At 38.9% G+C, this 23,787-nt stretch overlaps 1 long non-coding RNA gene across 1 annotated transcript in view; it reads left to right on the forward strand.

Moving 5' to 3' along the window:
- The window catches only part of LOC129058993 (uncharacterized), a 32,705-nt gene that overhangs the window by 7,445 nt on the left and 1,473 nt on the right, over positions 1–23,787 (forward strand). Inside the window, exon 2 of the long non-coding RNA XR_008524536.2 lies at positions 14,987–15,261. This is a non-coding gene — a long non-coding RNA (uncharacterized LOC129058993). The remainder of the gene's footprint in view (positions 1–14,986; positions 15,262–23,787) is intronic.

A 23,787-nucleotide genomic window follows, 5' to 3' on the forward strand; every position in this document is an offset into this window, starting at 1 on the left:
ACTTAGTGCAAAGGACACGCAGCCGGATAGAGCCAAGCCACAGTCTCTGCTCCTCAGTGCACCCGAAGGCAGCCGTGCTTCATTTATATCACCTAACCATTCTCAATTTCAGGCTTATCATGGCTAAAAGAAAAATATAATTTCTCTGAACTTCAGTTGTTTTATTTGGAAAATGGAGACAAGAATAGCCACATTAAAGGTTGTCTTGAAGATGAAGTAAGATAACCCATATAAAATGGCTATCACAATGCCTGAAACACATAAAGTAGATTATTATTATAGTGATATTATATCTTAATATTATGTATAATATCTTAGTCAGTTTGGGCTGCTATAACAAAATAGCATAGATTGAGTGGCTTAAACAACAGAATATATTTCTTATAGTTCTGGAGGCTAAATTCAAAATCAAGGTGCCAGCAATGTAGGTTTCATTTTCAGGACTCCTGCCTTGGTTTGTGGGCGGCCACCATCTCACTGTGTGCTCAAGGATCTGTGTATGTGTGATGAAAGAGAGAGGCAGGGTGGGGAGAGAGACAGTGTGTGTGCTGGTTAGTCTCTCTGGTATCTTTTAATAAGGACGCTAATCCCTTTGAATCAGGGCTCCACCCTTAGGACCACTCCTAAAGTCCCTGTCTCCAAATATAGCCACACTAGGGGGTTAGGGTTTTAGCATACACTTTTTTGGAGAAAGACACAATTTAATTCACAGCATGTACTATCTCCAGAATTTAAAAGAAAAACACACATCCAGCAAAGAAGTCAGCATCTACCATGGCTCTCAGGTGAGCACTAAATAGACCCCAGTGTGGTGGAGGCAGACAGCACAGGGGATGGATTACACTTGAGAAATGAGCAGGATAGGACTGCAATGGGACAGGCAGTTCGTATTAAGGAGTCTGCATTTTTTCTCTCAGAAGGGTAATGGAAAGACTTGGAAGAGTTGGAAGTAGCAGAAGGACCTGATATGACTTGTGTATTACTAGACTCATTCTATCTGCAGTGCAGAGAACGGGTCGGAGGGGATTTAATTGTATGAGAAACCTATCATGCAAATATTAAAAGGCTGTCCTAAGAGTAACGGGAAGAGGATAAAGGTGTTCAGAATCCAGGCACAAACCCCAAAGGATGGAATTTGAACTCAAACCTTAATGGTGATTATTGAGCCTTTCTAATAACTAGTAGCACCCCACCATCTCCCTCTTCCCACAGCCTTTCTATAATCTCCAGTTTTCTCTGATTATTGTGAAAGAGTGAATTTTGGGTGCTGTTACTAATTAGCATAGTGTAAGATAAGCAGCAATTTGGTTGGAACATTTTAATAATAGTTATTTTCTCTTTTGCCTGTATTTAAAAGTTCTAATTTAATGAATAAATTATCTTTAGAGATCTTAGTTATTTCTAGTTTTGTTGTTCCATCTGATATGTTAATTTCGTCAACAGATTTATTTCAATAATGGAAAAAGAAAGTTTAAAAAAACGCTTTCCACCTTGAAGTCTAAAAAAACTTGTATGTTAATACCTTAAGGAAGTCTGGTGAATTAAAGAAGTTTTTGCACAGAAGGGCGTGGATGATGAACTTTCACAGAACTTTTTTCATACCTAAAGATGGGGCATTCCTGAATCAGAGTCACCTGAACTTATTTTAAACAATTTTAAAAAACTACTCAAAATAAGATTAATTTTCATTTAAATGAACAGCAAGAAGGTGTAGCAGAAATAGCAGTTGTCTAGAAACTACAGGACCATGCCCTCACTTTGGCTTCATTCTTAACTGGCTGTGTGTGTTGCATCACGAACCAATAGCTTCTCTGGATCTCAATTATTCTCAGAAAACAAGGGAGCAGGAATAGATAATTCCTAAGGCCTTCCAAGCACGTGCTTATTATGTTCAGGCTGTGCTCTAGGGGTGTGGGAATGAATAAAACACATTGATCATTCACTCTTATGAGGGAACGTGATTTATAAAACTGCCATTGACAAACAAACAAATAGGATACATTCAGACAGGGTAAGAGTATAAAGAAAAAGAAATGGAAGAAAGGCATATAAAGAGATGTGAGTTTGTTGGGAGTAAACATTTATATTTGCAAATAAAATATTTATATACAGTGGTAGTCAGGAAAACTCTGATGAGGTTCCTGCTTTGCTGAGATTGAGTGATGAGAAATAGTTATCCATACAAAATTTAGGCTAGGAGTGTTTACCTAGAGCAAGGTCCCAAATACTGAAGGAGGTTGGCATATTCCAGGAATAAGAAGCTCAGCATGGCTGAAGCATAATGAGAGAGAGAAAGTGACATGAGGTGAGGGCTAACAGGTGGGCAGTGGCTGGATCCTGTGAGTCTGGTTGGCTATGGAGAGGGGTTTGGATTTTATTCTCATATTCATGAGCAATTTTGGACCATTGGACAGTTTTAGGCAAGTAGGGATGGGGTCTCTTTTTGTCTTACTTTATTTTTTAAGGTTGCTTGTGGAGATGGACTGTTGTAGCAGGGGTGAAAATGAAGCAGGCACTAGATAAGAGCCTGCTGCAGTAATCCAGGTGAGAGATGATGGTAGCCACGGAGGTGGTGGGAAAAAGAGTTGGGATATGTTACAGAGCTGTAGTTGTGAGTGCTTGCTGAGGAGTGGATGTTTATGAGACTGAGCTATTGGCCTCTAAGATTCCATTGTTCTATGCTCCTATCTGAATTTGCCTCTCTCTCTTCCCACATCTAAGCAGTGGCTGATTGGGGTGAGAAAGGTGGTTTGTGGTTAGTAAGACTAATGCAAGTTAGCCTACAGGGAGATCACAGAGAGACCTTGCATCTGTTAGCTTGTTGCCTCATCTCAATGAGCCAATGGAATGTTCAATGTGAGAGATAATCTCTGGAGAGAAAATCAAAGTGGGGAGTAGTGGTGGCATTCAGGCAAACCTGAACCCTCTGACAAAGCAAATTTCTGCTTCCTTTCCCTTTCAAATTTGTTCCCAAGAACTTGGTACATTCAGTTTGGCTGTAGTAGAGACAGCTGTTTCAAACAGAATTGAATCCAATTTCCATGACATTTTGCACACATGCAGATCTTGGCATTCAAATGATTCGTGAGTGCAATTAATAAATGGCAGCATTATTTTGGAACACTTAGTGCATTATGTTTTCAGGAAATGCAGTCTACCTAACCTTTAACAATTTATACTCTGCTTTCATTTTTATTTAGTCATTTCACTGTAGTTTTTGGACACTTGTTCCTAAAACATAATTATCTTCCTATTGAGATAAACAGTAGAATATAATTTTCTTCTTGCCATGACTCAAATTATGTGGTGTGTCCATTTTAAAGGACTAACATGATCAAACTGACATTCTAAAAATGCCATGTTCATTCTAAACCTACGAAAAATATTCTTTGTGTCTTTGGGATCTTGGCTTTATCTGGTTTTGTCAATAATTTTGTTGCATAAACAACTCTGCCTAGGACAGCTGGGAGGTCTAGATACTGGATGTACTCATTCAGCAGATATTTGAGCCTCTTACTCCATGCAAGGCTCTGTGCTGGACATTTGGGAGAATCTCAAAACACAAGACTACCTCTGCCTTCCATCTAGATAACTATCTACTTGGGAAGGTTGCACAGAAAAGGCTAAATAATGCAAGAATTTTAGAAATGTATAATAATATCAGAGATCTTACAACAGAAGGATGTGATTAGGTGATGAGTAATGGTTTATAACTATGCTTCTCAAACTGTCACATACACATGAATCTCTTAGGCAGCTTGTTAAACTGCACATTCTGATTCAGGAAGTCTTTGGGAGTGGAAATAAGGTGAGAATCAGTTCCCCATTGATGCCAATGTTGTTGGCCCATGAGTAGCAGGGGATTAGATTTAAGATCCCTAAATTGTATGCTGAGGTATCCCAGGTGCTGTACTAAATTCACAAGGGCACCACGAGATATTTTAAAATTTAAAATAAAACAAAACACAGTGATGCTCATCCTCTGCCATGTAAACTACTAGTTTGAGGTAATGTATAGTTTTAACATTAGATCAAACTACATTCCTTTCAATCTTATCACATCCTTGCAATGTTGGATTCTTGGCAGTTGCTGTGATGAAAATGCAAGTAATGTGCAAAAATCAATATGGAACAGGCAATGAGGGTTGTGGTGTCCAATCTGAGCCCAAAGTCTGAGAAGTTGTGCTGTGGCCTGACAGGCACACACATCCCATTAGTAAGCAAATGTGGTTATATAAGAATAACATTTTTTTCTTTATTTTTATAAATTTTAGGAGCACAAGTGCAGTTTTTTTACATGGATATATTGCATAGCAGTGAAGTCTAAGATTTCAGTGTAACCATCACTCAAATAGTGTACATTGTACCCATTAAGTTATTTTTTCATCCCTCACCTCACTCTCACCCTCCCACACTTTGGAGTGTACCAATTATTGGGCTCCCATTTATGAGTAAGAGCATGCAGTATTTGACTTTCTATTTCTGAGTTGTTTCAGTTAAGATAATGTCCTCTAGTTCCACCCACATTGCTGCAAAATACATAATTTCATTCTTTTTAATGGATGAATAGTATTTCACCGTGTATATATACACACGTGCGCACACACACACGCATATATATACAGCTATATCACATTTTCTTTATCCAGTCATCCACTGATGGGCACTTACATTGATTCCACATCTTTGCTCTTATGAATAGTGCTGTGCTAAATATATGAGGGTAAGTATCTTTTTAATATAATGATTTTTTTTCCATTTGGGTAGATATCCAATAGTGGGGTTGCTGGATGCAGTAGAAGTTTCTATTTTTAGTTCTTTGAAAAATCTCCATACTGTTTTCCATAGAGATGATATTAATTTACATTCCCACCAACAGTGTACAGGCATTCTCTTTTCTCTACAACCTTGCCAACATCTGTAATTTGTTTGAGTTTTTAAATAGTTGCCATTTTGACTGGTGTGAGATGATATCTCATTGTGGTTTTAATTTGCATTTCTCTGATGATTACTGTTGTTGAGCATTCTTTCATATTTTTGTTGGCCATTTGTAAGTCTTCTTTTGAAAAATGTCTATTCATGTCCTTTGCCCACTTTTAAATGGGGTTATTTGTGTTTTTTGTTGTTGAGTTGTTAGAGTTTCTTGTAAATTCTGGATATTTGTCCCCCATTGGAAGCATACTTGTTAAATATTTTCTCCCATTCTGTAGGCTGTTCACTCTGTTGATGTATACCTTTTGCTGTGCAGAAGTTTTTAGTTTAATTAAGTCCTGTTTGTCCATTTTTGGTTTTGTTGCTTGTTCTTTTGAGGTCTTAGGAATTATTTGCCTAGACCAATGTCCAGAAGAGTTTCCCCTCGGTTTTCTTTTAGTATTTTTATAGTTTCAGGTCCTACATTTAAGTCTTTAATCAATTTTGAGTGATTTTTGTATACGGTATAAGAAAGGGGCCCAATTTCATTATTCTGCATATGGCAATCTGATTTTCCCGGCCCCATTTATTGAGAAGAGCTTCTTTCCCCAGTGCATATTTTTGTTGACTTTGTCAAAGATCAGTTGGCTGTAGACATGTGACTTTATTTCTGGGTTCTCTATTCTGTTCCATTGATTTATGTGTCTATTTTTATGCTAGTACCATGCTGCTTTGGTTACTCTACCCTCGCAGTATCATTTGAAGTAAGCTAATGTAATGCCTCCAGCTTTGTCTTTTTGCTTAGAATTGCTTTGGCTGTTTGGGCTCTTTTTTTGGTCCCATGTGAATTTTAGAATTGTAATCCCAGCACTTTGGGAAGCCAAGATGGATGGATCACCTGAGGTCAGGAGTTTGAGACCAGCCTGGCCAACATGGCAAAACCCCGTCTCTACTAAAAAATACAAAAATTATCTGGATGTGGTGGCAGGTGCCTGTAATCCCAGCTACTTAGGAGGCTGAGGCAGAAGAATCGCTTGAACCTGGGAGGCGGAGGTTGCAGTGAGCTGAGATTGCGCCATTGCACTTCAGCTTGGGAGACAGAGCAAGACTCCAGCTCAAAAAAAAAAAAAAAAAAAAAAAAAAGGTTTCTTCTAATTCTGTGAAAAAATATGTTTGTATCTTGATAGGGATTGCACTGACTCTGTAGATTGCTTTGGGCAATAGAATCATTTTAATGATATCGATTTTTCTGATCTATGAGCATGGGATGTTTTCCCATTTATTTGTGTCATCTTTAACTTCTTTAAACAGTGTTTTATAGTTTTTCTTGTAGACATCTTTCATCTCCTTAGTTAATATAATATATTCTTAGATATTTTATTCTTTTGGTAGGTATTGTAAATGGGAATGCCTTCTTGATCTGGTTCTCAGCTTGATCGTTAGTGGTATATAGAAATGCTCCTGATTTTTGTATGCTGATTTTGTATGCTGAAACTTACTGAATTCATTTATCAAATCTAAGAGTTTTTTTGGTGGAGTCTTTAGGGTTTTCCAGCAATAAGATCATATACTTTCTTTCAATTTACATGCACTATTTTTTTAAACAGCTGCTAAGTTTTTAGAACATGATTACTTATTAAGTTGTTTGGGCATAACTACTTAGTAATGAAGCTATTAGGTATTTTTTTTTTGGTCTACAGACCCCATGGAAGAAAGGAAGAGACACTTAGGACCCTGTGAATAGAGGAAGTTTGGGAAACCTCTGGGTTATGTAATAAGTACTATGAATTCAGAGAGGCCTGGAGAGGTCAGTTAAGGTCATGTGAAGGACATGGAATCTGAGACAGGTCTGCAGGGAAACGATGTGGCTGCTTATTCAAGATTTTCTAAAATGCATGAAGAATATATGTTTAGATTGACATGTCTATTCAAAACTTCCACTTCTCTGTTCTCTTTGGTTGTTCTTTGAATTTGCACAGGCTTCTGCTGAGGACTGCTTTTGTGCCAGGCAGGACCCACACTGTGGAGCCAGCAGCCATAGAGCAGAGTAGCCTCCAGAATCTCAAAACACATGCTGTACTCTGGAGAGTGGTTTGGTGCACTGGTCTATGCCTTTGGTGCCAGTGTTGTTCTTCCTTGGTGAATAGTACCAATGCCAGCTGGCATTCATCATGGCAAACCGCAATATGCTTCTGTCATTTAAATTTCTCCAAAACCCTAAATTCTGTTTTCATCGTCTGAGTGACATTAGTTGCTGTTAAGCAAACCGATTTTTAAATTATCTCGGCTAGGCACGGTGGCTCACGCCTGTAATCCCAGCACTTTGGGAGGCCGAGGAGGGTGGATCACGAGGTCAGGAGATCAAGACCATCCTGACTAACACAGTGAAACCCCGTCTCTACTAAAAATATTTAAAAAATTAGCCAGGCGGGGTGGAGGGCGCCTGTAGTCCCAGCTACTGGGGAGGCTGACGTGGGAGAATGGCGTGAATCCGGGAAGCGGAGGTTGCAGTGAGCTGAGATCACGCCACTGCACTCCAGCCTGGGCGACAGAGCGAGACTCCGTCTGAAAAAAAAATTGTCCTTCTCTCATACTTTTTTGGGGAACAAGTCTATATCTTCTCCACAGAACACACATCAATTTCTAGAGAGTGCTTGAACATGAACATGTTAATAAAGTTTCTGGTCAATTTTGTTAATCATTTTCCTCCCCAACCCAATTGGTAATAGTGTTGAGTTTGGAGGAATGGGCAATGGAAAAGGAACTGGGGTTCAAGCAGCAGGCAATGGGGAAATTCTTGGTACAGAGCAGTGGTGAGGTAGGAAAGCAAGTGGCATTTTAGGAAGATTATTTTTATAGTGTTATTCAGGATGGATTGGAGGGAGGAATGGCCAGGGAAGCTATTAGAAGAAGCTGTAGTGTGTGTGGTGACAGTGGCAGTGGAAATGAGAATGAAAGGAAAGAGATGCAGCAAAAGATACACAGGACTCTAGCCAAGAAGAGATGCCACAAAAGACACAAGGGACTCCAGCCACTGGTTGCTTATGATGTGAGGCAGTTGGAGGAGGCGGAAAACATGCTGAGGATCTCACAGGGCTGGGATGCTGGGGGAATGATGGGAAAACAGAGGAAAGCCAAGAGGGAAGACCCCATTTTGCAAGTCTTCAAGAGGTAAGTTTGGTTTTTGATGTATCGAATTTCAGTCATGGTGGAAATATGCCATTGCAGTGAGAACTAGAGATAAAAAGACCAGGGGCAGAGGTTTGGTTGGTGCTGAGGTAAGAGGTGAAGGACTGGTGATGAGGACATACTCTGAGGGAAAGCGTGGGTGTGAAAGTCCAGCTACACGGTGAACTGTGGGGAGCACCTAATCTGGTGGGGCAGCAGGATAAGACAGAGCCAATGAATTAAACAAAGAAGGAACAGTCAGAAAGCTTGGAAGAGGACAGTATATTATAAGGTGGACTGAAGGAAGCTGGAGAATTTCATTGATCTAGTGCCTCATAGGTGTAGAGTATGGTCTTAGGTATTTTTTACATGTCAGTACATGGATTATCTACAACACACTTTGAGCAAGATGGCTTCTTCCTCATTTTACAGGTGAGGAAATTGATGGTCAGAGATACTAAGTAACTTGGCCAAGGTCATTCAGATATCAAGTGGAAGAATTTGAACCCAGGTGCTAAGTTTTAATCCAAAGTGTTTGCTCTTCCCCTAAACCTTTCAAGAGTGGAAATGAAGATGGTTAGAAGATTCTTGTGACCATTTAGAGCAAAGGGTCTTAACTTTTGGTTCTTAAGGGCTCTCTGGATAAACTTCAGGAAGTTTTTTAATCCCTACAATTATGTGCAAAATTTTGTATGCAAAAAAAGTTTACACCCTCTTGCCCACCCACAGTGAGATGATCTAAACATCCACCAGATTCCCAAAGGGATTTTGAATCCTCCCCAGAATTTAAGAACAGCTTTTCTAGATGGCTGTTTTAGTGGAGCAGTGAAGGTTAGGGAGTTATGGATTAAATAGGTAGTGAGGAAGACAAAAGTAGTCTGTGACATAATCAAGAAATTCGGCTCCGAAAGAAGAAAAGAATAGTACGGTAGCTTGAGGAGGTAGACAAGTGAAGCTTTTATTTGGTTTTTTTAAGGCAAGGAGATGTGGTCAGGCACAGTGACTCATGCCTGTATTCCCAGCTCTTTGGAAGGCCTGGCTTGAGCCCAGGAGTTCAAGACCAGCCTGGGCAACATAGTCAGACCCCATATCTACACAAAGTACAAAAATTAGCTGTGCATGGTGGCCTGCTCCTGTAGTCCCAGCTACTTAGGAGGCTGAGGCAGGAGGATCACCTGAGCCTAGGAGGCAGAGGTTGCAGTGAGTCAAGATCACATCACTGTACTCCAGCCTGAGTGACAGAGTGAAACCCTGTCTCAAAAGAAAAAAAAACAAAGACAGACAGATATGAGATATGAGCCTGCTTGGCAGCAGAGAGGAAGGATCTAGTGAAGAAAGAGATATCGATGACCTAAGGGTAGGAGGGGGAGTGGGTGCTGTCTAAGGAAGTTCACCAGAGACAGGAAAAAGGTTGGCAGTCTCTCCTGGGGATGTCAGTCTCCACTAATCATTGCTGGCGTTCTGTTAGCTGGTTCAGTGAGATTATAGGAAATTTCTCTCTCAGAAATATAGTCCAAAATACATACAAAAAAGATAGGAAGGAAGAGAGAGAGGGAGGGAGGGAGGAAAGGAGAGAGGAAGAAAGAAAGGAAGGGAGGGAGGGAGAGAGGGAGGGAGGGATGGAAAACAAGCCCCATAATGTTTCTCTAAGAGAGGCAAGGAGAAGGAAGGTGAAAGAAACCAAACTTCCTAAGTTGTCAAAGCCAATTCTGTGACAACATCTTTCTTCTTAGGGGTCAAAGCTAATTCTGTGACAACATCTACTTTGTGCGTTAAGAGGAGGTAGAGGCTCTCAGAGTCAAAATCCACACTCAGAGCCTTCAGGGATACGCTAAAAGAAAAGCTCCTTCTGTCTTCCAAGTACCGTCATTTTTAAAGTTAGAGGGAGAGGGAGGGGATCTGGCTAGGCCATTTTTATTACAAAACTCTTCATCCGTTTTTATCTCCTGAGTTTCAGATGCATTTAATTATTCTTTCTAAATGCCATATTTTGCTTTTAATGATTTTTTTTAAAAGAAAACCTCTTCTTCATGCGGATACAAATTAAATTTGGTGTTTTGTTTACATGAAGGAAAATATAAGGATTACCTTGTTTGCTTCTCCATGGACTGTGGGCATTGTATTTTAGAGCTTGTTTTTAAACAAAAATAGAATTTTATTATTATTATTAATAGATGCCCATGGAATATCAAAAAAGAAATTCAGTTCAAGTGTATAACCTCTGGGCATTATTAGCTCACAATTCACCAAGGTATGCATAGGTACAGAAGTTTTTAATTAAAAAAGACATATATACACACACGCACGTATTTTACCTAAATTAAAATTTTGATTAGCATGAAATGTATTTTCAGATTCTACTTTGTGCTGGGCATTGTGTTGTCCTTAATTTCTTTTCTTTTTTTTTTTTTCTTTTACTCTATCTTTTATTATTATTATTATTATTATTATTATTATTTCAAGGAGCTCAGAATCAAATCAGCAAACAGAAAGATAAGTAAATTAAGAATTTCAATAAAAATAATAACTGACATTTATTGAGCACTAAGTCTGTGCCAGGCACTGTTCTAAGTGCTTTACAAGTATTAATTCACTGAATCTTCATGATAAAGCTATGTCACAGGCACTAGTATTATCCTAATTTTTTTTATTTTATTTATTTATTTATTTTTTTGAGACGGAGTCTTGCTCTGTGGCCCAGGCTGGAGTGCAGTAGAGCAATCTCCGCTCACTCCAAGCTCTGCCTCCTGGGTTCACACCATTCTCCCGCATCAGCCTCCCGAGTAGCTGGGACTACAGGCGCCCGCCACCAAGCCTGGCTAGTTTTTTGTATTTTTAGTAGAGACGAGGTTTCACCGTGTTAGCCAGGATGGTCTCGATCTCCTGACCTCGTGATCCGCCCGCCTCGGCCTCCCAAAGTGCTGGGATTACAGGCGGGAGCCACCGCGCCCGGTATTATCCTCCTCTTGTAAGCAAGGAATTGAAGGATAGAATAGTTAAGTAACTTGCCCAAGGTCACACAGCCAGTAAGTGGTGGCTCTAAACATCCCGCATTCTGACCCATAAGTGCAGTTATGGAAACAGAAAACCCAGGACGGCAGGGGCTAGGAGAAAGGATTGATGGAGGTAGAGGATGCTTCCCCATGCAGGTGACCTTGGAGTTGAGTTCCTAAGGATGAAGTGGGTGGTAAATTATAGGAAGAGAAGTCTGAAATAGCAGGGTGAGTTCTGGAACTCTAGCAGTTTGGTGTTGCTGGAGTGTGTTGTAGGAGGAGTAAGTATTGGGTGAGAAATGAGATTGGAGAGATACCCATGAGGCAGATCATAAAGGCCTTGAATGCTGTACCCAGCAGCTTAGACTTTGTCCTAAGGCTTGTGAAAGAGTTAAATAAAGGAGAGATACAGCCGCATCTCAGAACAAAACACTGAATGTGATTATATAAGTGTCTTATTCTCTGAACTCTTCTAGATTCTTAGTTTTTTAAAAATATATATACTAAAAAAAAAAAAACCCAAGAAACTACAAAGGTTTATTAAAATGATGTAAGTTATGGAAAATTTTAACTTACTGCTGACTTAGTTCCTTGATTAGTAAATAACACATCTCCTTTGTATCTCATTAATAAGAGAGTAATAGGGTTAATTAATTGAAATTCATACTATTAATAATTAATAATAATAAATAAAATGAGGATGTAGTAAAAACCTTATTGTCCTCCATGCTTTGAGAAAGACCACATTTCTTGAGTGTTAATAGAATAATTTGCTTTATGCCTGCAGTTTAGATTCTGTCCCCAGACTCAATTCTAAGCTTTATTCTGGGGCTAAATTGCAGTCCTGTATGCCCTGTGTAATCCATGTATGCCCTGCCCATATGTTCCAGGCTCTCCACCTTTCTAGAGACAGGCTTTTTTTTTCACATACACATTAAATAGTATGAGGCCCCCTCTCCTGTGTTATGAAAAGGCCACACCTTCCCAAGATTGCCAGTACTTCTCAGGGGTGACACGTTATCAGGGTCACCTCCTGTTTTGAATTCCAGCTCCCATTAAAATTTTCTTCCCTTTCATAATCATACCTGCTTAGTCTCCCTCCCTCCTTGAACAAAACAACTGCTTTCTTCGTAATAATTTTTGCCTTTCTTCTGAGTCAACTAGTGTAAACTGCAAACAGCTTTTAAAGTAACAATGTTTTCTTTACTATTACAATAATACCTTACATTGCTACATGTATTATAATTGCCCAGTACATTACAGTTTTCAAAACATTTTCACAATAGAGCAGGTATCATTGTTCTCATTTGAGAGGGGACTGGAGGGGAAACTAACATTTGTAGACTGCATTTTATGAGCCAGCTATGGTGCTCCCTTCTTCATATATTTGAGTTCATTAGCATATGGAATCTAATTAAACCCAGTTTCCCTATCATTCTTCACAAAACTTTTGCAAAAGCATATGTATTATTTATCTATTGCCATATAACAAATTACACAAATTTAGCAGCTTAAAACAACAAATATTCATTACCTCACAATTTTTGTGGGTCAGGGATCTGGTTGTGGCTTAGCTGGGTACCTCTGGGTCAAGGTCTCTCAGGAGGTTGCAGTCCTGCTGTCGGTCTGGGCTGTGGTCTCATCTAAAGGCTTGACTGGGGGAAAATCATCTTCTGAACTCATAACATAGCTGTGAGAAGACCTCAGATCTTAACGTAGCTGAGGTCTCCCTCGGTTTATTCCCACGTGGGTTCCTCCGTAAGGCAGCTCAAAGTATGGTAGCTGGCTTCCCTCACAGTGAGTGAGCAAGAAAGTGAAGCGAGTTCTTAAGTTGGGAGGCACGGTCTCTGTACTCTAATGTTAGAAGTGATATCTTATTACTTTCACCATATTGTATTTGGTAGAAGTGAATCACTGGATCCAACCCACACTCCAGGGAGTGGATTATATATGAATAACAGAAAGCAGGACTTTTGGGGGCCACGTTAGGACTTGCTTACCATAGCATTATCATCCCCACTTTATAGTGGAAGAAAAAGGGAGGTTAAAGAGAGTAAGCAAATTGATCAACACCTCAAAACTAGCAAATTAAAAAACCAGCAGTAAACTCTGATTTGATGTTCTAAGGAGAAAATGCTCCAAAAAGATCTTTTTTTAATCAATAAAAGGAGCTAAATCAAGGATATCAGCAATTTTTATTAAAAACAAAGCAAAACAGAAGGCCCTTCCAGTGACTTCCTTGGGTTCAGTACAGATTCAGCCACATCCCTTATCCAGTGGTTCCCAAATGCTGGTCAATGCCTAGGAAATAGTTTTGGCCAGTCTGCAGCAAACTAAGACATATAAGAACTATATGGAAGTTTTTCATAATGATAACATTCAGTGAAAAGGTCTTTTCTTTATTCTTACTTTTATTCTTTTCATTTTGTGTTGTTAAAACAGTCTTTTATAATGTGTTAGCAATAATAGAATAGTAGTCTTTCTAAAAGAGTATTAGTCTTATTTGACACAATGAATAATATGAAACACTCTGATAGATTCCTAGTTTTTTCCTGAACTTTCACTGGTTTTTGAATTCGAGAGTTGAGAGGCCTCTGCTTCATATCACAATTACACAATCCTGTAAAGTGTCCCTTAATAGAATGATGTCTCTGAGCTTTAGATAAGATCCTCAAATGTTAAAGAAAGTCTCAAGAATGTTTAAAACATTTAGTAAGGCAGGAGAGTGGGGTTTTATTTCTAGGAAGTAAATAAAATCATTTTTCCTCAAACTTTTAAAAAATAAACATTTATATTTTATAATAGTTTTAGATTTACAGAATGCAAAGATAGAGGGTTCTTGTATTCCCTCATCTAGTTTCCTCTACTGTTAACATCTTACTTTACTATGAGACATTTGTCACAGCTAAGGAACCAATAATGACACATTATTATTAACTATGCTCTACAATGTATTCAGATTTCACTAGTTTTCCCCTGATGTCCTTTTCCTGTTCCAAGATTTTACTCAAAATACCACATTACTTTAGCAGTTGTGCCTTCTCAGCCTCATCGAGTCTCTAATAGTTTTCTCTGCCTTTTCTTGTTTTTGATGACCTTGATAGTTTTGAGGGGTATTTGTCAGGCATTTTGTTGAATGTCTGTCAATTTAGATTTTTATGCTGTTTTTCTATAAAGATTCGGAACTCTAAGAAGACAAAATAATTTACATTGAAACCAAACACAATTTATGAAAGATATAAGAAACCTGAGTTCTAGGCCAGGCGTGGTGGGTCATGCCTGTAATCCCAGCACTTTGGGAGGCTGAGGCTGGCGGATCACAAAGTCAGGAGTTTGAGACCAGCCTGGCCAATATGGTGAAACCCCGTCTCTACTAAAAATAGAAAAATTAGCCAGGTGTGGTGGCGGGCACCTGTAGTCCCAGCTACTTGGGAGGCTGAGGCAGGAGAATTGCTTGAACCTGGGAGGCAGAGGTTGCAGTAAGCCGAGATCGCGTGACTGCACTCCAGCCTGGGTGACAGAGTGAGACTCTGTCTCAAATAATAAAAAAAAAAGAAATCTGAGTTCTAGATCCTTGGGATATAGCTCTGCAAATTCCAGCATTCTGCAACAGTGATCTTTCTAAAGCACAAAACTTGTTGTGCCTTCATTCTCACAACCTCATATTTCAGTAGCTCCCAAAGATTGTAAGATTAACACCATTTATTCAACGATTACCTGCCAAGATCCAGGTACTATGCTATTACTGGTGAGTCAAAAAGATATACAACATTGTGTTGAATATCAAGAGGCTTTCAGATCCCACTTTCATCCTCCCTTTGACCACTGAATATATTATTTTCCTCTATAGAGGTTAATTCCATTGCTAATGTAAATCAATTTAGCACCTACCTTAGATTTTGTCTATTTTTCAGCTCTACCTGTTATCCTGATCTACACATAAAGGATCACAACACAAACACAGATACTCTTCGAGGTGGCTGGAGTGGGATAAGGAGCAGCGGAAAGAGGAAGAGGAAAGCTCTTGTTGCTGACACTTGAATGTTTTTTGCTGCTTGAATATTTTGACAGGGGCAAAGAGAGTTATAGGATATAGGCAACAGAAAGTTGAACAGAGGCTCAGAAAAAGCATAAAAAAGGAGTGAACAATTCTACCTGGGAGGACAGAATCAGATGCATCGTCTCTAAGGTACCATTAAACTGAAGTTTAAAAGCTATCCAGATGGATGGTGGTTTGAGTTATATTGGGCCTCCTCAAAATATATATTCCTCTTAACCCCCCTGTGAATGTGACCTTAGTTGGAAATAAAGAGTCTTCAGATTAAATCAAGTTAAGATGAAGTCATACTGGATTAGGGTAGGCCCCAATCCAATGACTGGTATCTTTATAAAAGAAGAAAGAAATTTGGACACAGAGACACATGGGGAGAACACCACATGGTGGCAGAGGCAGAGATTGGGGTGATGTATCTACAAGTCAAAAAAATGCCAAGGATTGTCAGCAACCACTAGAAACTAGGAGTGAGGCATGCAACATATTCTTCCTCTAGACCCCAGAAAGAATCAAACCTGCTGGCACCTTGACATTGGGCTTTTAACCTCTGGAACTGCGAGATAATACATTTCTGCAGTTTTAAACCATCCAAGTTTGTGGCAATTTGTTATGGCAGCTCTAGGAAACTAATATAGATTGCACATGGAAGTAAACAGTAGACAGAAGACTCAGCACAGTGAAGGCCTGGGCTGTGAAGTAGCCTAGGCATCTGCTTATGGAAGGTCCTCAGGAACAATTTGTAGGTGGGGTTTTAGAACCCTGACCCTACTATTAATAGGCTATTACCACTCTATGTTAGTCTCGGGCAAATGACAGCTTAGACTTTCTAAAATATTACCTGCATATCTACAATAAGGGAGAACATTTAAAATCTGTAAACACACTATTACACATACTTGTTTGTTTTATGCATTTCTTTAAAATTTAAAAAGAATCTGTTATTTTCTATTCCAAATATGGTAAAAGAAAGTTGTAATTGCATATCTGTTCCATGAAACATAAGAAAAGAAAGCCTTTTCCCTGCTCCCCTTGCTGGAACATTATGCTTACTTGGCTGTAGGCTGGTGGTAAATTCCTCTGTATCTCTCCCTTGCCAAGGAACTCTCATAGCCCTGAGACAGAGGGTAATTGAGTTGAGTGAGAGGGGTTTACAATCTTCTTCCCAGGGAGAAGTTCAAGTAATGCTGGAGGATGATAAGCTACCTTCTGAGAAGAGTGGGCTGATCAGTGGCTGAGTATTTGCTTTGATGAGTGAGATGTATACAGGAGGGAAGCACCCAGCTAACTCACAGCCCACGCAGGGCTCAACACTCTTCAAAATGAATATTGAACATTTAAAGACTATTGGTTTTGAAGTGGCATCAGGTTGTTCAGCTTTACTGGGGAAAAGTTGGGGGCAGGCAGGCACTTATATGTCTCCTTTGGTCCTCTGTGGAGCCCTACCTGGTGTAATTATAATAGCTGACATAAAATGAATTCTATGTGCCAGGCACTGGGCTAGTTTATGAACAAGATCAGCATTGATCATCAAACCAATCCTATAAGGAAGGTAGTGTTATGTCTGCATATTACAGATAGAGAAGCTAAGGCTTCAAGGGGCTAAGAAATATGCCCAAAGTCACATGACTAGGTAAGTGATGCAGCTGAAATTGATAGCCATGTCTAACTTCAAAGCACCAGTAGCATTTGAGAGGTAACTTAGTCAGGGGAATGAGGGTGAAGGACAATGCAGGAATGGAGGCTGATATCAGATCTTAGACATCCTTGGCTGCCCCACTAAAGACTTTGGACTTTGTAAATATGCAACAAGGACCACTGAACAATTTTGAGCAAGGAAATCAGAGCATCCCATTTTTGCTAGGTCTTCAGTCAATATCTGTTGAATGGACATCAACAACCTGTGGTTTATAAGCTACAGAAAATGTATTGGAGGAGGGCGGGACCAGAGGAAAGGAGACCAGTTAGGAAGTTGGAGAATAGACCAGGAAAAAGAGTTGAAATGTCTTAGCATGCCACACAGGGTCCTGCTACACTCTCTCTGTGTTCTCCTATTTAAGAACATTGGGCAAATTTAATCAAAGGTGTCCATGAAATAACCCTACCCCTCTTGAATTTCACCCAACTCATCCTACAACACTTAAAATCCATCTTTCCAGCATCAGTGACATGAAATCTGAAGGGAGCCAATTGATTATGCAAAATTTAGAGTCCACCTTGGAGCCAATCGGAGACTTGAGATCAGAATAGTCTTTGCCTGATCTGATGTGATTCCTTCTTTTCACCCTATATGCAACCTATTCTGTTGGGAAACTGGCTGAACTCACGCATGAGTATTATGCCTCGTCTTTGCCAGGCATATTGAGCCCTGCATGGGCTATGAGATATCTGAATGCTACCTTCCTGTGTGCAACTCACTCATCAAATAGACTAGTAAGCTCACTTTACTTCAAACTGGTATTTGGTATTCTTTATTTCCTCCCAACTCTTTCAAGCTTGAACTCCAACTGTCTGCATTGGTAAACCCTTTATTCTAGCCCTGGCATTTCCCGCAATGTGATAGGCTTGACCCAAATTCGTCTCTTTCCTTATGGGTTTTCTTTTGCCTGGAAGGCCATCTCTTCTCTTGTTTATCTCATGCATTTCCCACTAATTCTTAAAGATTTCATTCAAGTCCTGCTCCCTCATCTTCCAAAACTTTGTGCTCATATCATCATATCAGCATCTCTTTAATTACGCTGGTGTGTATACAGTCTTTTTATCATGTCAAATTATTTCACTAGGTTTTGTACATGTCTGTTCATGAATTCAATAAGTGTTGATTGAAAACCTGCTATGTGTTAGGCACTGGGTGCCTAGTAATGCAGAAATTTAATGCTGGTTTATGAGCGCTCCCACCCCTACAAATCCACACTGTTTCTGTGTGTGTTTGTTTTACTGTTGTAAATGTTTTCACAAATACTAACAACCTCCTTACATATCCTGTTTTGGGTTTGTAGACAGTGGTGCCAAAGAAACATCAGGATCCCAGAAGTAAAATATTCATTCAGTGTAACTTTGGGTTAAAATGGCTCTGTCATTTAGCCATTTAGCCAAGTAGCTAGTATACTATTTTTTGTATTATAGCTAAATACAAATTTCCCTTACAGCATTTTTATTTTTAAATAATATTTATAACTTATAAAGTTACCATAGTTATCTATAAGTGTATATTTATAGATAATATGTATATTATAACTTCTTATAATAATATTCTGATTGGGAATAGCTGAGAAAATACAAAGAAATATAAAGAATAAAACTAAAGTCACCAGTAGCCAAACCATTTAAGAAAAGTTTCATTAATATTTTGGTGAGTTTTCATTCACATTTATATAAAATATATATTCATATATGCGTAAGCATATATTTAACGGAGTTGAGAATAATATTGCAAAAAAAATTGCATTCTACTTTTCTCCTTTAACCTTCTATTATAAATATTTTGTATCCCTCAAAAAATTCTTAGTAAACAGAATTTTAAATGATTTCATACTTTCGTATTATTATATTAAGATTGGCTTAACCAATCCCTTATCGTTGGATGTTTAAGTCATTTCTGGGTGTTAAATAATATTGTAATGTACATTTTTACAAGAATGTTTATAATGGCTTTATTAACAATAGTCAAAAACTAAAAATAGCCCAAATGTTTATCCACAGAAGAATGAACAAATTGTTGTATATTCATAAATGGAAGACTACTTAGCAATATGAAGAAGAAAAGAACTGATACACAAAACAATAGAGATGCATCTCAAAAACATGCTGCGTGAAAGATATTAGACACAAAAGAGTCCATACTGTGTGACTTCTCTTACGCATACTTCTAGGATGAGATAAACAGAAAGAATGCTAAAGATTAGAACAGTGGTTGCCTGTAGGGGAGGCAACTGACTGGAATGGGCAAGGCGGAACTTTCTGGAGAGATGAGACAGGCTGTGTTTTGATTGGAATGGTAGTTGCATAGGTATATACATTTGTCAAAGCTCATAGAACTATACATTGGAAATTCATGAACTTTATCATATGTAAATTGTTCCTTAATTTGTTGAAGTTTTAAAAATGGTAATAAAAAAAGGAACTGTAAATAAAGAGAATTAAAAGACATATCAAGTTAAACAAAAAAATGGACAAGGCTATAATGTTTAGGGATGAGGACTTGAGTGATGAAATTATAGAGAAATGTGTGGAAGCAATTGTAACAGTTACTTTAGTGGTATGAGAGAGGACTGTGTTGGGTACAGGGCCAGTGAAAAGGATTCTGGGAGGCTGTCAATGGTCTATTTCTTCAGCTGGTTTGTGGTTGCGATGGTGTTCACTATATAGTGATTCATTAAGTAATATTTTTTATGCAGGTTTGTGTTATTTGTGTTTTATTTGACAACGACAAGTAAGAACATTTTTTTAAAATTAAAAAACAAACCCTATAATCGCTGTAATCGCTATAGAAAATTAATGTTCAAAGAAGGTCTCTCTGAGAATGTGACTTTGTGATGAAACTTGAAGGAAAAGACTATGAAAAGAATCTGGCTATGTGAGGAGAAGGGGGAAGACCCAAGAAGGGAATGCTATTGACAAATGTACCTGGCAAAACCAGAAGAAGACCAGAGAGCTTGAGGGAGGACAGCACTGGGGACATGTGAGATTTAGTGGGAGAGGAAAGCATGTGCTGAAAACATACACGAGTGTGTGAAGAACAATTACAGAGCTTGGATTTTACTCTATGCAAAAGGAGAAAACATTGAAGGGTACTATATAGGAAAGAAACAGACTCCAATTTATGTTTTTAAATAATTATTGTGGCTACTCTGTGAAGGATGGATGCAAGGGAAACAAAATGGAAACAGGACGTTAGCAAAGTAGTTGGGTTAGAAAGATGCAGTACGTGAGGTTTGGGTGGTGACAGTGAAGATGGATAAATGCGAGTCTTTCTGATTTGACTATAGAGTGATGAGAAGTGCAGTATTTAGGAGTCTGCTTTCCTTCATAAATAACAGAATAGACGATATCATTACTAAAATAGATATGTGATGGGAGGAAAATTTTGAGAAGGAAAACTAAGAGTTAACTTTAAGAGGTGGGAAATCAACAATCCAACCAGAAATGTGGAAGTTTATTTCCACTTCGTACTAACTCTGGCATCCCATATAAGTGTTCATCCAGCTTATCTCTGAGCCTCCGCTTCCGGCAACTAACTCTTGTTCCAGCCATAGTGTCCTTGTTTGTTCCATCCCCCTCGCTCCTAGCCCTTATCCATGTCTGTGCCCTTTAAATATATTTTTCTGTCAACAAATACCCTTTCCTATTATATTTCTGTCACTAATTTACCATCTGTTCACCAAGACTCACTTTACATCCTATTGCCTTTGGTCCCTCTCCAGCCCATCTCCTATTTTTGTGTGACCCATGAGCTAAGAATAGTTTTTACATTTGTAAATGGTTATACAGTTTAAGTGCTTATGTAATGGTCTAGGTTTTGCCTCTTGGACTGAAAGCCTACCAAAAATGTACTATCTGGCCCATTTAAATTTGCTGACCCTTGTTCTAGATGCTTAGGAAGGAAGTTAATTCATTATATTCAATGGATTCATTGGGGTGTTAGGCCTTAATTCTCTCTTGGAACTCTGCTGAGGAGGCTAAGAGAGAAAGTACTTACCCCTAAGCCATGTGCTTTTTGATGTCTCAGCTGAATGCCTGGGTTGTTAGAGAGGTGTTAACAAAACAAGATCTCTTCTCTTCAGCTGAGCTACTATTCCCATCCTCCAGTACTGCTTGATCTCTACGATCTCTTTTCCTCTATCAATCCTTTAGTAACCACTCTCTGGGAAGTCTTCCCCTTGCCTGTATATACTAGACCTCAGTCAAAAACTCATGGATGAAATCCATAGAACCACAGAACTCCTGGGCTCTTCCTCTGCACAGGTCCTTCTTCTCTGCTGTGCTCTTGTTATGGGGTGAATGTTTGTGTCCCTCTAAAATTAATAGGTTCAATTTCTAACCCCCATTGTGATGTTATTTGGAGTTGAGGCCTTTGGGAAGTAATTAGATTTACATGAGGTCCTGAGGGTGGGGGGCCTCATAATGCGATTAGTGTCCTTAGAAGAAGAGGAAGAAAGATCAGCATTCTGCATCTCTCTATGCCATGTGAGGACACAGCAAGAAGGTGACCATTTGCAAACCAGGAAGAGAGCCCTCACTGGGGAACAGACTCAGTGGGCACCTTGATCTTGGACTTCTCAGCCTCCAGAACTGTGAGAGATAAATTTCTGTTGTTTGAGCCACCCAGTTGATAGTATTTTGTTATAATAGCCCGTGCTAAGATACCTCTTCTGCAGATTCTACCCATTTAAATTGCCCCAAATTCTGATCTCTGCCTCCTCAGCTCTGAAAGACCACTGTACTCTGCTTGGCTGCTTAGGCAGGGCTCTAAATTGCCTAAGTGTCTCTTCTCTGTCCTGGCTCTAGCCTTTCCAGCTCCTGGCTAAAGTACAACTCCCATCTGAATCCTAGAATCCTAAAACCACCACTTATGTTTATCTCACCTCCTGAAGTAATGAGATAATCTAGGAAGATGTTCTCAAATGGACAAGTTAGATAACAGTTAAGCTCAAATAAAAAGAAAAACAGTCACTTGTGGCACCGTTAATACTTGAGAGCCATATTCAAGCAAGACCTTACTCTAAATCTTGTTGTATACCATAATCACCTAAGGAGCATTAAAAAAAAAAAGATTCCTGGTGATTTTTGCCTCATTATGTACTTTTAAAGGTACTTTAGGGGAATCCTCACACAACTAGCCTAACCCTGAATCTCAAACATATATATTTAGGAATTCCAATGGTTATTTGTCATTTATCTCCACCCACTAGATTCATTCTCTATCCTTTACTGCCAGCCCTGTACCCTGGGGGCTGACTCATGCAGAAAGCATACTCTCATGGATGCAGTGTTCTCTCAGCTCCTTGGTTAGAGATTAGAGGGCTTGGTATCTCTTTCCTAGGATCCTTCTCGGAGTTCTGGTTTGGATAGTGGTTATTCCCTCTATGGCCACAGCCAGTGGTTTGCTGTTGCTGTGGCTTGTTAAATTTCCAGTAATTTTGTGGGCCAGTTGCTAAACATAGTCAGTATTAAAAAGTAAAGCGCATATATATGTACAGTTAAATATATTACATTAAAAATAACAAATATTCAAAACCCATGACTTCCTAATTATTTTACTGCATTTTACTATTATCTATGCTTTTGAAGTTCCTTACGTCTACCTGTGTGATCAAAATACATAATGATGTGATACTCTGCATCTCTTCCAAACTCCACGTTCACTGACCACATTGGTAGCTTGAAATTGTCCATAGTGGGAGGATTTACTGCATAAAAATCAGTATTACAAGTAGGTTTTTTTTTCTCCTGAAGAGTAGGCTGTTAAACATTTCCCAGGAGGCACACCACTGGCTCCAGCTACTATGAACGGCTCCTCTTCCACTATCTCAGCTCTCTTCAGGCCCTAGGAATGCTACGGCCTGCCTTTGGGTCTTCAGGCCTATGGATGATAACGGTTTCCCCTCACTGTTAACACCTGGATTCTTGTTGGTTCTCTTAACTCTAGCCATGCCTTCAGAATAGTCCCTTCATTAGACTCACATCAGTCAAATCCTTTTGAGTTGACATCTGTTTCCTACTGGATCCCTGACTGATACAGGCACCATCTCCAGAGACCAGTACTTTCAGAAGTGCAATTAGTAGAAGACAAATACTGTAAAATGTAGATAATTTTCACATTGAAGAAGGTTCATTGGTCAAATGTTTAAGAAAAACTAAATCTAACAAAAATAGGGATGTTTCTTTACTGTAGGACATCTTAAAACATTTTATATAGGTAATATATTTTGTGATATACCTTAAACTTTCATGGCCTTTTTTTTTCTATAAAACTTCTATTGCAACCAGTTTTCCAAGAAACACTACTATGGAGTTATTTTAGAAATACAATATTAGGGGCCGGGCACAGTGGCTCATGCCTGTAATCCCAGCACTTTGGGAGACTAAGGGGGAATGATTGCTTGAGGTCAGGAGTTCAAAACCAGCCTGACCAACATGGTGAAACCCCATCGCTACTAAAAACACAAATATTAACTGGGCATGGGGGTGCATGCCTATAATCCCAGCTACACGGGAGGCTGAGGCAGGAGAATTGCTTGAACCCAGGAGGCGGAGGTTGCAGTGAGCCAAGATCACACCACTGCACTCCAGCATGGGTGACAGAGTGAGACTCCATCTCAAAAAAAAAAAAAAAGAAAGAAAAAAAGAAATACAGTATCAGTGTTAGGCACTGTATTGGAAATTGACCTAAAAGAGAAATGCTTTAGTAATTCTCACAATGTGTTTATATTTTTAAAACTAATGAAACTGATAGATGCTGCCATATTTATAAATATATACTAACATCTTTTTTATCCATTGACATTGAAGAATAAGTGTTGTACACATAAGTAAGCATTTTAAATGTCTGATTATTACCCCCAGGAACAGTGAAAATCAATTTAAATCATTTTGAATGGAGAGCATTTTTAAATGTATGATGACTTTATGATGTATGTATGATGACTATTTGAAACATTTCTC

The sequence above is a fragment of the Pongo abelii genome, chromosome 3 (assembly GCF_028885655.2).
Source record: "Pongo abelii isolate AG06213 chromosome 3, NHGRI_mPonAbe1-v2.0_pri, whole genome shotgun sequence".
NCBI classification, from domain to species: domain Eukaryota; kingdom Metazoa; phylum Chordata; class Mammalia; order Primates; family Hominidae; genus Pongo; species Pongo abelii.